The sequence below is a fragment of the Tamandua tetradactyla genome, chromosome 14 (assembly GCF_023851605.1).
Source record: "Tamandua tetradactyla isolate mTamTet1 chromosome 14, mTamTet1.pri, whole genome shotgun sequence".
Taxonomy (NCBI): domain Eukaryota; kingdom Metazoa; phylum Chordata; class Mammalia; order Pilosa; family Myrmecophagidae; genus Tamandua; species Tamandua tetradactyla.
This window is the reverse complement of record NC_135340.1, coordinates 75,221,409-75,232,881: the sequence shown is the minus strand read 5'-3', so window position 1 is coordinate 75,232,881 and position 11,473 is coordinate 75,221,409. Positions and strand designations below refer to the sequence as shown.

Sequence of the window (11,473 nt, the reverse complement as noted above, 5' to 3'; positions counted from 1 at the left end):
TATTTTTTATCTTCTTTCCTTCTTGGTGCCAAAACCCCTAATGTTTAGCTGAGCATATGGCTTCTTAGAGCAAAGATTACATTTTTCAGTATCTTCTGTAGCTAAATGTGGTCATTTGGCTAAGTTCTGGCCAATGACATGAAAATGAAAATGTTTGCTACTTCTGGGATGTAATCTTATAAAGAGGGGACATGCATTTCTTCTTTCTCCATTTGAATATGTTGGTGACTAAATCCTTATCCACCATCTTGGACCTGGAAGACACAAGCCATATCCTAGGGATGATGGAAGCTTGAAATGAAAAGGGGTTTGGTTCATTTCCTAAAGACTTCATGGAGCTGTTGTACAAACTTGAACTGCCTGCCTCCTGCCTTTGTTTATATAAGAGAGAAAAAACTTTTATTTGGGTTAAGCCAATGCTGTTTTGGGATTTGGGTTGCATACAACCAAACCAAAGCCTAATTTATCCAGTGTCCCTCCCATGTGTTTATTCCCATGAAAACACTTATATCTACATTATCATTGTCTGTTTACTAATCTGAGTGAAACAAGTTCTGCCCTGCCAGAGCTTACACAATTCATATTGTGCATGTAACTTCAAAGATGCCCCACCTAACACAGTCCATCACTCACAAGGGCTCTTTTCTTTTTTTAGGATTCCATCGTTTATCTAAAGCAAAGCCACTAAAATATATTAACCAGTGTCACACATCTTCGGAGGTAAAAACAAGATGGCTTTTTCTTCTGTGCTCCTGATGTCTCCTCAGCTTTAAATTCCTCTGCTTTCTTCTCATAGAGACTGATGAATTAATCATCTAGTTCAATCCCTGCCCTCTTCAAATTTTTCATGATTATTTCAAGTCTAAGCCCTGATCAGTTTCCTTCAATCTTTCTTGTGTTCAGATATAGAGTAAATGTGGGACTCCAGAAATTGACAGGTGTCCACAGCACAGATATTCCTGATATTTTTAATTCTATCGAATTGAGAGAAAAACCATCAGCCTGACAACTTCTCCATCTCCTGGAGGCTCACTTGGTATTCAGTTAAATGGGATTGAAAACCCATGGTCTCTAGCATCAGCGGTTCGATAAACACTGCCCAAAATCAACTTTTTAAGGTTTAAGGGGACTGCTGTGCTGTTTTCACCAATGACCTGATAACTTATTGTTTTGTTTCCATCTCCTACAGTCTGAGGTAAGGCTAAAGGTCCAGGTATTATCCAAACGCCTTCAAAAGTATCTGTCCTTTTTTTTTTTTTTGCATGCTTGTCTTTATTTTATTACTTTATCCATAGACTGGATAAAGGGAGTGTCAGTCACAAGGTTTTTCCAATTGTACAGTCACAAAATGAAGGCTATATAATTATATAATCATTATCAAAGATTAGGGCTACTGGATTATGGTTCAATAATTTTAGGTATTTCCTTCTGGTTATTCTAATACACTAGAAACTAAAAAGAAATATCTATATAATGAGTCAGGAGTCATAATCATTTATTAACCCCTAACTTCTCAGTTACACCTCCTCCCTCTCATTTGATCACTCTCTCAATCTTCAGGGATGTCTGGACAATGACCATTTTAACTTCTTTGTGCTGGAAAGGGGTGTTGACCTTATGGGGTAGAGGAATGAAACTGGTTCTTGGAGAGACTGGTATTTCTGGGTCTCAAGGCTTATCTGGCATAGGAAAAATCTGGAGGCCTTAAATTTCTGAAAAAATAAATTTACTAAGTAAACTTTGATAGAGTCTTAGAAAGAGGACAGCATATTAGGGTTTTCAGGAATACTGTTGGTTGGAGCTTGGCATACTGTGGCAATTTGCAGTACCTGGCTGAAGCTTACCTTTCAACTATATTTTAAGTCTGTTAGCCACTGAAACTTTATTTCGTTTCATTTATTTTTTACTTTTTGGTCAAAAAGGCATTTTTCAATCCTATGATGCCAGGACCAGACTCATCCTTAGAAGTCATGTTCATGTTGTCAGAGAGACTTACACCCCTGGGAGTCATGTCTCATGTCAGGGTGGGGGCAGGGTGGTAAGTTTATTTGCAGAGTTGACAGAGAGAGAGAGAGAGAGGCCACATCTGAGCAACCAAAGAAGTTCTCTGGGGGTGACTCTTAGGCATAATTATAGTTAGGCTTAGCTTCACCATTGCAAAAATAAGTTTCATAATGACAAGACTCAAGATTGAGGGCTTGTCTTATTAAATTAGGAGTCCCTAATGCTTGAAGGAATATCAGGAACTTCCCATGTGAGGAAGTTTAATCGTTCTACCTTCTTCCCCAACCCCTCAAGGGGACTTTGCAAATTTTCATTTTTCTGCCCCAAATACTCTAGAATATATCAGAGTATTACATTAACCTGTACAAGATCTCATTCCCTATTCTAGGTTCTATGTAATTAGGTTGTTTAAATAAACTGACCATATAGATTATGTTGGTAAGGTGCTACAGAAAATTTAAGTTTTGGATAAAATAAATAACTCTTCCTTTGGTCTCACTCTGAAGTTGCAGCTTTAAAATACAGACAATATCAACCTTTACCCTGTATTTTTCACTTACCTTGGCTCTGACCAGATCAGCTTCACTCATATCTCTAATTGAAGTTTAATCACTTTTTCAGCTTCTTTGACAGTGCTCTATGGAATAATGCTGACTTTCAGAGTTTCAGAATTTTAACTGAGTCTCAGGTGTCACACAGATAACTAAAGTTCCAGGAAACTGTCAGATTATTCACAAAGACCACAGCATCTCAGAAATGAGTTAAAACTCTGGAATAAATGTGACTGCTTACAACCTAGGAATCTTTATAATGAGGCTTAGTGAACATTCTGTACTCTTTAATCATCAGTTGCCCAAGCTTTGCCCATGTTCTATCCCCGACAACCTAAACTCTCAAATTCAATTCTCAGAGTTAGCTCACTGTAGTTAGTTTATATTAGTGAGACCATACAATATCTGTGCTTTTGTTTCTGGTTTATTTCACTCATAATGCCCTCAAGGTTCATTCACTTAGTTTCTGTTAGTTCTTGATAGTACATTTCTACTCCGTTATCGAGCTTTTGGATGTATGTTCAGGAACCCATTTAGGGGCCCTCTTCGCGTGATCATAAAATAGGGCATGATTAGTGTAATGCCAAGTCTCCATTCCAATGAAAGGGAATCAGATTGTTCCCAGAGTGCCTTTTGGCAGGTCCGTTCAGCTCCCTCACTGCCTCAGTACCCTGACTCCAGAGGAACTGCTGGGCCATGAGTCCAGTCCCATGGTGCCCACAACAGTTCCAGCCACAACACTGCTAAAAAATGCCGGGACCTTCTGAGTCAGGAAGCAAAATTCTTCTCACAAGCATTTTTGCAAGTGTTCCAGAAGTAACTGGAAAGTTGGGCCCAGCTATCCAAAGGCAATCCTGTGGACCCATTTCAAATGCTGCTTCCCTGTCTCTAGGTTCACAGTCTCTAGGTGACGCTATGCTTAGGCCTGTCCCCATTTCTCCTCTCATGTGATTTCTCTCTCTTCTGCAGCCTTTGGAAAAAACAGTAAGGCAGAAAAACACACATAATAAATGTCTTCTAACTGGCATTTTCTAGCCTGCATGTCCTGATGTTGTGTTATTTGGAGAATCAAAAGTAATTTTTGAAATTCTGATGGTTTGGCATTTGGAATATTGAAAGCAATCTGGAAAGTCCCAATGGCCCAGCATTTGTGTCTCCATCGCTCGCTGCAGAAACAGATTGTCAGGATGGATTTCAGTTGGATCAGAGTGCATCCTGGAGGATCAGCTCACTGGTAGCGACGTTAACAAATTTTGGTGACACACTCTCACAGACTCTAGTAGTGAGTCTATGCTGATTAACTCACTGATTTTTCTTTTATTTTTTCCCCAAAGCCTTTCAGAGATCAAATACCTTGTGATGGTGTTTTTACATCAAAGGGTTCCTCCTTTAACTTGCTCATTTGTAATTAATAAAGGCTTTACATATAGGTAAAAATAATAATGGCCAAGAGACAGACAGAAAGCACAGAACCTGGAAAATTTCCTAGAAAACAGAAATAAAAACAATTAAACATTATCAACAGAATTTTGTCCAAAGTCATGAGACCTAATAATCCTATCAAGTTGAGATCCGGATTATACTGGATTTTTGGACTTTCACTGTCTCAGGTCAGCAGAAACTGGAGTAAAAATCTTTATTTGGAGTAAATAAATGTTTCATTATTAAAATAACCAGTTAGTTTACTGCGTACTATTTCACCTGATTCTCTTTTTCTGGTTCCAAGAGCACAGCCACATGCCACAGCTTGGGACAAGAGACATCCTTCCATTAGGGTTCCTTTCAAGGGGCTCCGCAAATTAACCTCACCCCACAGCATGCCTCATAGGGTTTCTGCTTGCTACTTATCCAAATCTAGCTTTTAGTACAGGGGTCATAGATTTCAACTTGGCAATATCTATTTATGTATCACAGTCATCAGAGAAATACTGTAAAATAAATGGAAGTAAAATAATATCACAGACGCCCCCCCCCCCAAAAAAAGGAATTCTTTCCCTTAAACCATCATTCACCCTACACTGACTGTGGGCATTATATTCTAGTTAATAACCTCCTACCCACAGAGCTCCAGGGATCACATTATGACTGATGTGGCATGGTCTCCTCATCACACAAGTTCTGGACAAGGGGTCTTTTCTTGTGACCTTCTAAGGGAAGGGTGGTACTTACAGGAGGACACCAGCAAGAACTCTCTACCCTCGAGGTCCTCCTCACTCATTCAGTTAACACTGGCCAAATCTTCCTGGGGTGCTTACTCTATGCCAGAACTATGTTAGGCACTTAGAGATACAATGTGATTTGCAAAATGGGGACGCTGCTCTCAAGGAGTTGAAGCCCACTGGATGATAATAGCTAATGCCTACTGCATACCTGCTGCATGCTTTACACACATACCTCATTTAATCTTCAGCCCTATAAGGCAGAGGGCTATTGGCATCCCCAATCTGCAAATGAAAATGCAGAGGCAAAGAAAGGGCTAACTGCCAACAATTTCAGCAAACATGTGAGAGCTGGGTTTGGCGCCTAGGCAACCTGACTCCTGAGCTTGCACTCTTTGCCACTAAGCTGTGCCTCCTTTCTAGTACTGTCTGTGAGGCCCACCCTAGAAACAGAGAGAGACAAGCTGGGCAGCGAATTGACCAACCACTTCAAGGAAAAAAGAGAACTAAGCTTTTGAAGAGAGAGACAAGAATGAGATGAGAGAACTGCTTTTCTAGAAGAAGAAATAAAAAAAGAAGTGGTGGGCTTTTGAGAGGTTTAGAGCTTCATTCTCTTTCTTTGAGTTGGAACTATATCACACAGGCTGATGGGGAAAGAATGGAAGGGTAAGAAATTTTCTGTTTCGTCCTCCCATTTGTCTGTCTAAGCGTAACCCTGAATCCAAGAGAACATGACCAATTTGGGGGTGGGGGGTGGGGGTCGCATATCTCCACAAAGAGGATCTGTGGCATCCACACCATTGGAGAGAAACCAGATTTGCCATATTGGTATGAGGCCAGAGTCGTCTCTTTTGACAGGCTGGAAGTCTCTCTAAGTCCATGGTTAGCAAAAGCCTAGTTCTTCCTGGAGGTAAGTTTTAAAAGATTTTTGTTGAGGTTGTTTTCTGGCTATGGATCAACTCCTGGGAATAATTTGCATGAAACTTGTCAGAAGCATATTTTCAAGGCCTAAAAACACTCCACTGAGGTTGCCCAATTTAAGGCAAGGACTCACATCCACCTGACAGCTGCCAATAAGTCAGTTATCAGGCCAACATTTCAGGAAGCATCTGGGTCCAAATATAAGTTCAGCATTCTGCAACAGGAGGCATGGGAGTGGAATATCAGGACCTAGTGGGTGGAGAGGCAAGATCAAAAGCAGTGCTGGCGAACAGCAGAGTCAGTGGATTGGAGTCAGGCAACCAAAGATGAATGAGTTGCCTCATCTTTAAAGTAGAGACAATGAGAGTATAATCAGAAAAAGAGGTCGTGATGATTGATGAATTAATACAGTGTGCTCACACATTGTCTGGAACATAACACATTCTTGACAAATGTTAGCAGTCTTCATCACTACCATTGCCATCATCGTGCTTTCCCACTTCTCTGCTGTGCGACCTGTGACAAGTTATTTAACATCTCTGAGCCTCAGGTGCTCATCTTTACATTGAGATTTTTTTAAAGTAGTTATTTTCAAGGATATAGTGGGGATGAAACAAGATGATGTACATAAAGAACCAAACACAATGCCTGGCAAAGAGTTGGCACTACCTGAAAAGGCATTGTTACCTCTTGGTATTAAGAACCTACCTCTTTTGATTTGTAGTGAAAACAGGTTATTCAGACATAGGCGTGCATATGACTAGAGTAAAAACTAAAGTCTGCTCAGTGGGAAAAGTCTATAGAAAAGACACTTTGGTTTTCCATGAGGGTGTTTTTTCTTTTCATTTTCTATAGGGTCCCACATGACATCTCCCTGTGACCTCAGATTTTCTTAGGTTAACAGTCCCACATATTAAGGGACCTTTTGTTGTTGAAGAAGTCAGGGAAGATTGGGGATTTGAGGGACCTGTGGATGTAGTGTTGCCAGAGATAGCAAACACAGGCATCCTGTGCTTTATCTGATAATCCGATGTGGATGTCAATTTATTTTCTTATAAACCCAAGCTAGGGGTTGACTTGTGCTTTGTGATTTTCTATGAGATCACAAAATGCAAATTCAAGGGCTTCTCAGAGAGAGAGAGAGAGATGCTATTTGAGTTTGATTTCTCAGGGTAGAGAGTTATTAGCAGGAACTCCTCCCATAAGTGGTATTGGGCATAAATAGAAGCCAAATGGTTTCTGGAGCTTAGATTCCAGTACAAAGGCCCTGAGGTAATTTCCTCAAGGCTTCTCTTCATTATTACTTCCTGTTAATACCAGCAGAGCGCTGCACATCCGCCCCTCAGCTCCCGCCCTAACACACATTCCTTCTCTCAAGAAACAGTGCAAGCTCTCAACCGTGTGAGGTGAACATGAGTTCCTAAGGATGATGTTATGTGAATGCAATGCAAACCTGGTCTCCTGGACTCCATTTTCTTCACCCCATAATATTTAGGAGTTGTATAACTTCTCTTTCTGAACTCCAATGGCACTTCCTAGTGACTTTACTTTCAGAATGAAAATGCGGGTGGCAGAGCAGGCAGCAGGCAGCCTGTCAAGTTAAAGACCCTCTGCTGGAACCCAGGGTAGCATACTTATTTGTGAGTGTGTTTTTGCTGAGACAAGAGGGACAGACCTCAGAAAAAGGTCAGGCTGTGTCTTCGTAACCTTTCACCAACTGCCCTACCCCAAAATATTTACTTCTGCAGGTTAGGCCTTGAGATAAGGCCTTGTGTGTGTGTGTGTGTGTGTGTGTGTGTGTGTGTGTGAGAGAGAGAGAGAGAGAGAGAGAGAGCATGTGTGTGTGTGTGCGTGTGAACCTCTGTGGAATTTTCTTGTCCAGTTCTTGGGCCATTATTGGCTGAGGTCACATGACTTTCAGAGCCTGGTAGCTACCCTGTGGGAGGAAAAAAGACTTGATTTCCTACTTTCAGAAAACACCCATCTCCCAGCTTGAGTCAGGTGAATGGGAGACCTCAGCAACACATGTGGGCCCAGAGCCTTACCCTCAGCTCCTAACCCTTCCCACATCCCGTCCAGTCCCGAGCTCGAGCTCGTGGCCTGCAGAGCTGCGCGGCTTCCTGGCTGGGCCCAAAGCACCTGAGGGCTGTCCCAACAGGACTGACTGCTCCTGAACCACAGGTGCAGAGGTAGAATGAAAGGTTGGCCTTCTCCAAGTCCCTGGTCATTCTTTAACTACCCTGCTCATACTCTCCCTGCGCCTTCAAGCCTAGATGTCAGGAAAGGTTAATTTTTAACAAATCAGGGAAATGAAAGATTCCTGCTGATATGCTGTGCCTTTAAACATCCTCTTTCTCGGTGCTCATCTATGACAGAGCAGAAAGCTACAAGGAACAGAGGCATACTTTGCTCCCTGCCAGAAGTTGGTCAAAGATATTAATGGGGACAGGGGTGAGCGTTCCCCAAATACCGTGCTCATCAGGGGAGACCGAGGTAGAAAGAACAAACTTTAAAAGTCATAATAGCCCACCCCTGCCTTCGGGCAGCACTGAAAATCTAATAACCAGTGGCCTTGGCCTTGAATTTCCCCAAATCAGCTTGGGGAACACCTTCAAAGCTTATGAATTAGGACAAGACTATTTGATAACTCTCATTTTTCAGACAACACAAGACCCCAGAATTCTTTGCCCATAATCCTTGAGCTTGTTCCAGGCCAAACATAGGCCTTCTTAAAAAAAAAAAAAAAAAAAATATATATATATATATATATATATGGCTTTTTAAATTGTATAATATAACATATACACAAAACTAAGGAAGAAAAAGTCAATAGTTTTCAAAGCACTCTTCAATAAGTAGTTACAGGACAGATCCCAGAGTGTGTCATGGGCTACCATACCATCCTCTCAGATGTTTCCTTCTAGCTGCTCCAGAACATTAGAGACTAGAAGGAATATATATATATATTATCATCACAACTGACTTTTTTTTTCTTTTCTTGTGAAAAATAACATATATACAAAAAAACAAATTTCAAAATGCAGCACAACAATTAGTTGCAGAACAGATTTCGGAGTTTGGTATGGGTTACAATTCCACAATTTTAGGTTTTTACTCCTAGCTGCTCTAAGATACTGGAGACTAAAAGAAATATAAATATACTGATTCAGCACTCAAACTCATTTGTTAAACCCTACCTTATCTGTATCACTCCACCATCACCTTTGATTTTTACATAGGCCTTTTCATGAACAGTTCTTCTAAGGGTGAATCAATGCTGATATGCGCTCAAGGAGTAAATGAAAAGTGAGTATTTGTGTGTGGAGGGAAGTAATTTGGACACATGGGCTAGGGAATCCACATAAGGTATTCACGGTGTAAGGGTTGGGGGCTGTTGGCATGAGGGGCTGGAGTCGCCAGCGGGAAGAGAAAGCAAAGCGGAATGAGGGCCTAAACTGGGGCTGGCTCTCCACATGCAGTCATGTTCAGGTAAGGAACTAAGAGTCCAAGAATCCTAAATTCAAAGTTAGACTTGCAGGGGGTTCTGAAGATGTTTTTGTTGAAGTTGGAAAGATCATATTTTATTTAATGATTTACTAGCTCGATCATAACTTTTAAATATTTCGATGTGATTTGAGAGTTTCTATTTGCACTCTTGTCTTGGGGCCTGGAACACTCCACCGTTCACCCTGCTGCCTTCCTGATAAGAAGCCTTCAGAACCCACATGGCTCAGAGAGCTTATAAGGTCCAGCTGAAACCTCATGCTGACCAGCCTTCATTTGTTCCACTCCCCAAAGCTTCCTGCTTTGGCACCTAAGAGTGAGTTAAAGACTCATCCTTCTGGCTACATGTTTTATGCAAACCCTATACTAGTTTTCATGTCTGAATTGCTGAGAGCATTAGACAGAATATAGGGTTTCTTATAGAAATAGAATTTAGTTGACTTCCAGGGAACTTTAAACTTCATTCACTTGGACTATAGGCCTTGGGGAGAAACCTGAAAAAGATAACTTTGTTGAAATTTGGCTGACAGTCTGAACTGCCTTTCTGTTGGGTGAGGTAAGTCAGCTGAGGGAGGAAGGCCGTGATGTCAAGTTCAGGAGACCCCAAGAGGAAATTTGGGGGGAGAGAAGCAACTGCTAGGAGAGGAACTTTGAGAAAAGGGCCGATATGTATGCATGTATCATTGGAGCACATTTACTAAGTGTAGTGAGAAACTCACCTCGCTCTAAAAGCCAGCAACCCCTATGTTATTTGGAGTCGGATTCGTATGTTGTTTTGAAAGAGGGTGACAGAGGGATGGGACCAAGTGCTGAGCCCAGCCTGGAGGTGACCTTGGAACCACACAAGGGCCTGGATGCATTCAGGCTAACACAATAAATAGGACACTGGGCAGCTGCTTTCCTTTACCCAGAGCTGACTGTGTGGAGGCTTCGGAGTAGAGGTGCAAATATCTGACAATGAAACAAAGGGCCGATTCAAGATGCCACAAATAAGCCTCATTCTGGCTTCCTGAAAGATGAGCTAAGAGAGAGCTAGGCTTGGCCTTAGTCCTGCAAATTCTCTGCCTTAAAATATGTGCTTTGGTTGCTTGTCTTTTCTGGTTTCACTATAAAAGTGGTTCATGTTCGTTAAATAAAATTTGGGAAGAACAGAAAAAATTAAAAGGAAAGAAAAATTATCCATGGCCCAACTATCCACGGTCAACCACAGTAAACATTTGTTGTATTTCTTTGAGTGCTTTTTTTTTTGGTATTTAACATAGTTGGTGTATGTGTATGTGTGTGTCTGACTGTGTGTTTGTAAGAGAAACAGAGATTTTTAACATAATTGGATCCATTTGCCTAAAGCACTGTTTTCAAGGCAATAAGGTTAATGTGATTTTAAAGTACTACAGTGAATCATCTCAGAATAATTGAGCAACTTCATGAGATTTGGTAAAAAACAAAGTTAATTTTCCTTTAGCCTGTTTATCAGCTCCTCTTCTCACGGTCCGGGTTCAGCAGAAAAGATAACAAGACACACATCAAGAGATACAAAGATAAGAAATATAACTACATCTTATGCTAGTAAGACTACAACACAAATAAATTATTCCACCTGAGCCCTTAGTCATGATAGAACTACTTCTGACTAAGAGTGAAGATGTCGTATATCAGATTTAATCATTTTGAGTTTTCAAATAAGCTCTGTCCTTGGATTAGGATTCAATTTCTATTGCATAAGTAACTTTGCATTTACTCAATGACTTTTCCCAAAAATGAACAAGGGATGAGACTTGACATATCTAAGGACTGGTATCACCAACATATAAGGAGCACTGGAAATTACACTCTACATTGAGCAAAGACTAGGGAACCAAATTTATTTTGCCATAGTCCAAACGTGACTAAAGTAGACTCTCAGCTCATTAATTTTCTCAATGCGTTTGAATAAGTGTCTTGGGGAGAAACCTTTCCAGTTAATTCACTAAGCTTTCATATCTCTGGGCTCTTTTTTTTTTTTTTTAATACAGATGCTAAAACCTAGACCCTACCTCTGTTGTCCACCTTTTGAAATCTATCTTCAAAGCCAGTCGGCTCACATGCCACCATTCTGAGAAGCCCTCTTTATATTTTCCAAAATCTTTGCCAGTGTGATGCCTACTTAGCCTTTATATCATTCTGCTCTCTATAACAATATAGTATGTTGGTTAATATATATAGATTTTTTTTGCATGGGCAGGCACCGGGAATCAAACCTGGGTCTCCGGCATGGCAGGCGAGAACTCTGTCTGCTGAGCCACCGTGGCCCGCCCTGTTAATGTTTTTATGTTTATGGACATATAACAGCGATTC

At 40.9% G+C, this 11,473-nt stretch overlaps 1 pseudogene; it reads right to left on the bottom strand.

The window, feature by feature from the left end:
• Nucleotides 1-684: 684 nt before the first annotated feature.
• LOC143655471 (nuclease EXOG, mitochondrial pseudogene) lies at nucleotides 685-7,863 on the bottom strand (annotated as a pseudogene).
• Between the last annotated feature and the right edge of the window lie 3,610 nt (nucleotides 7,864-11,473).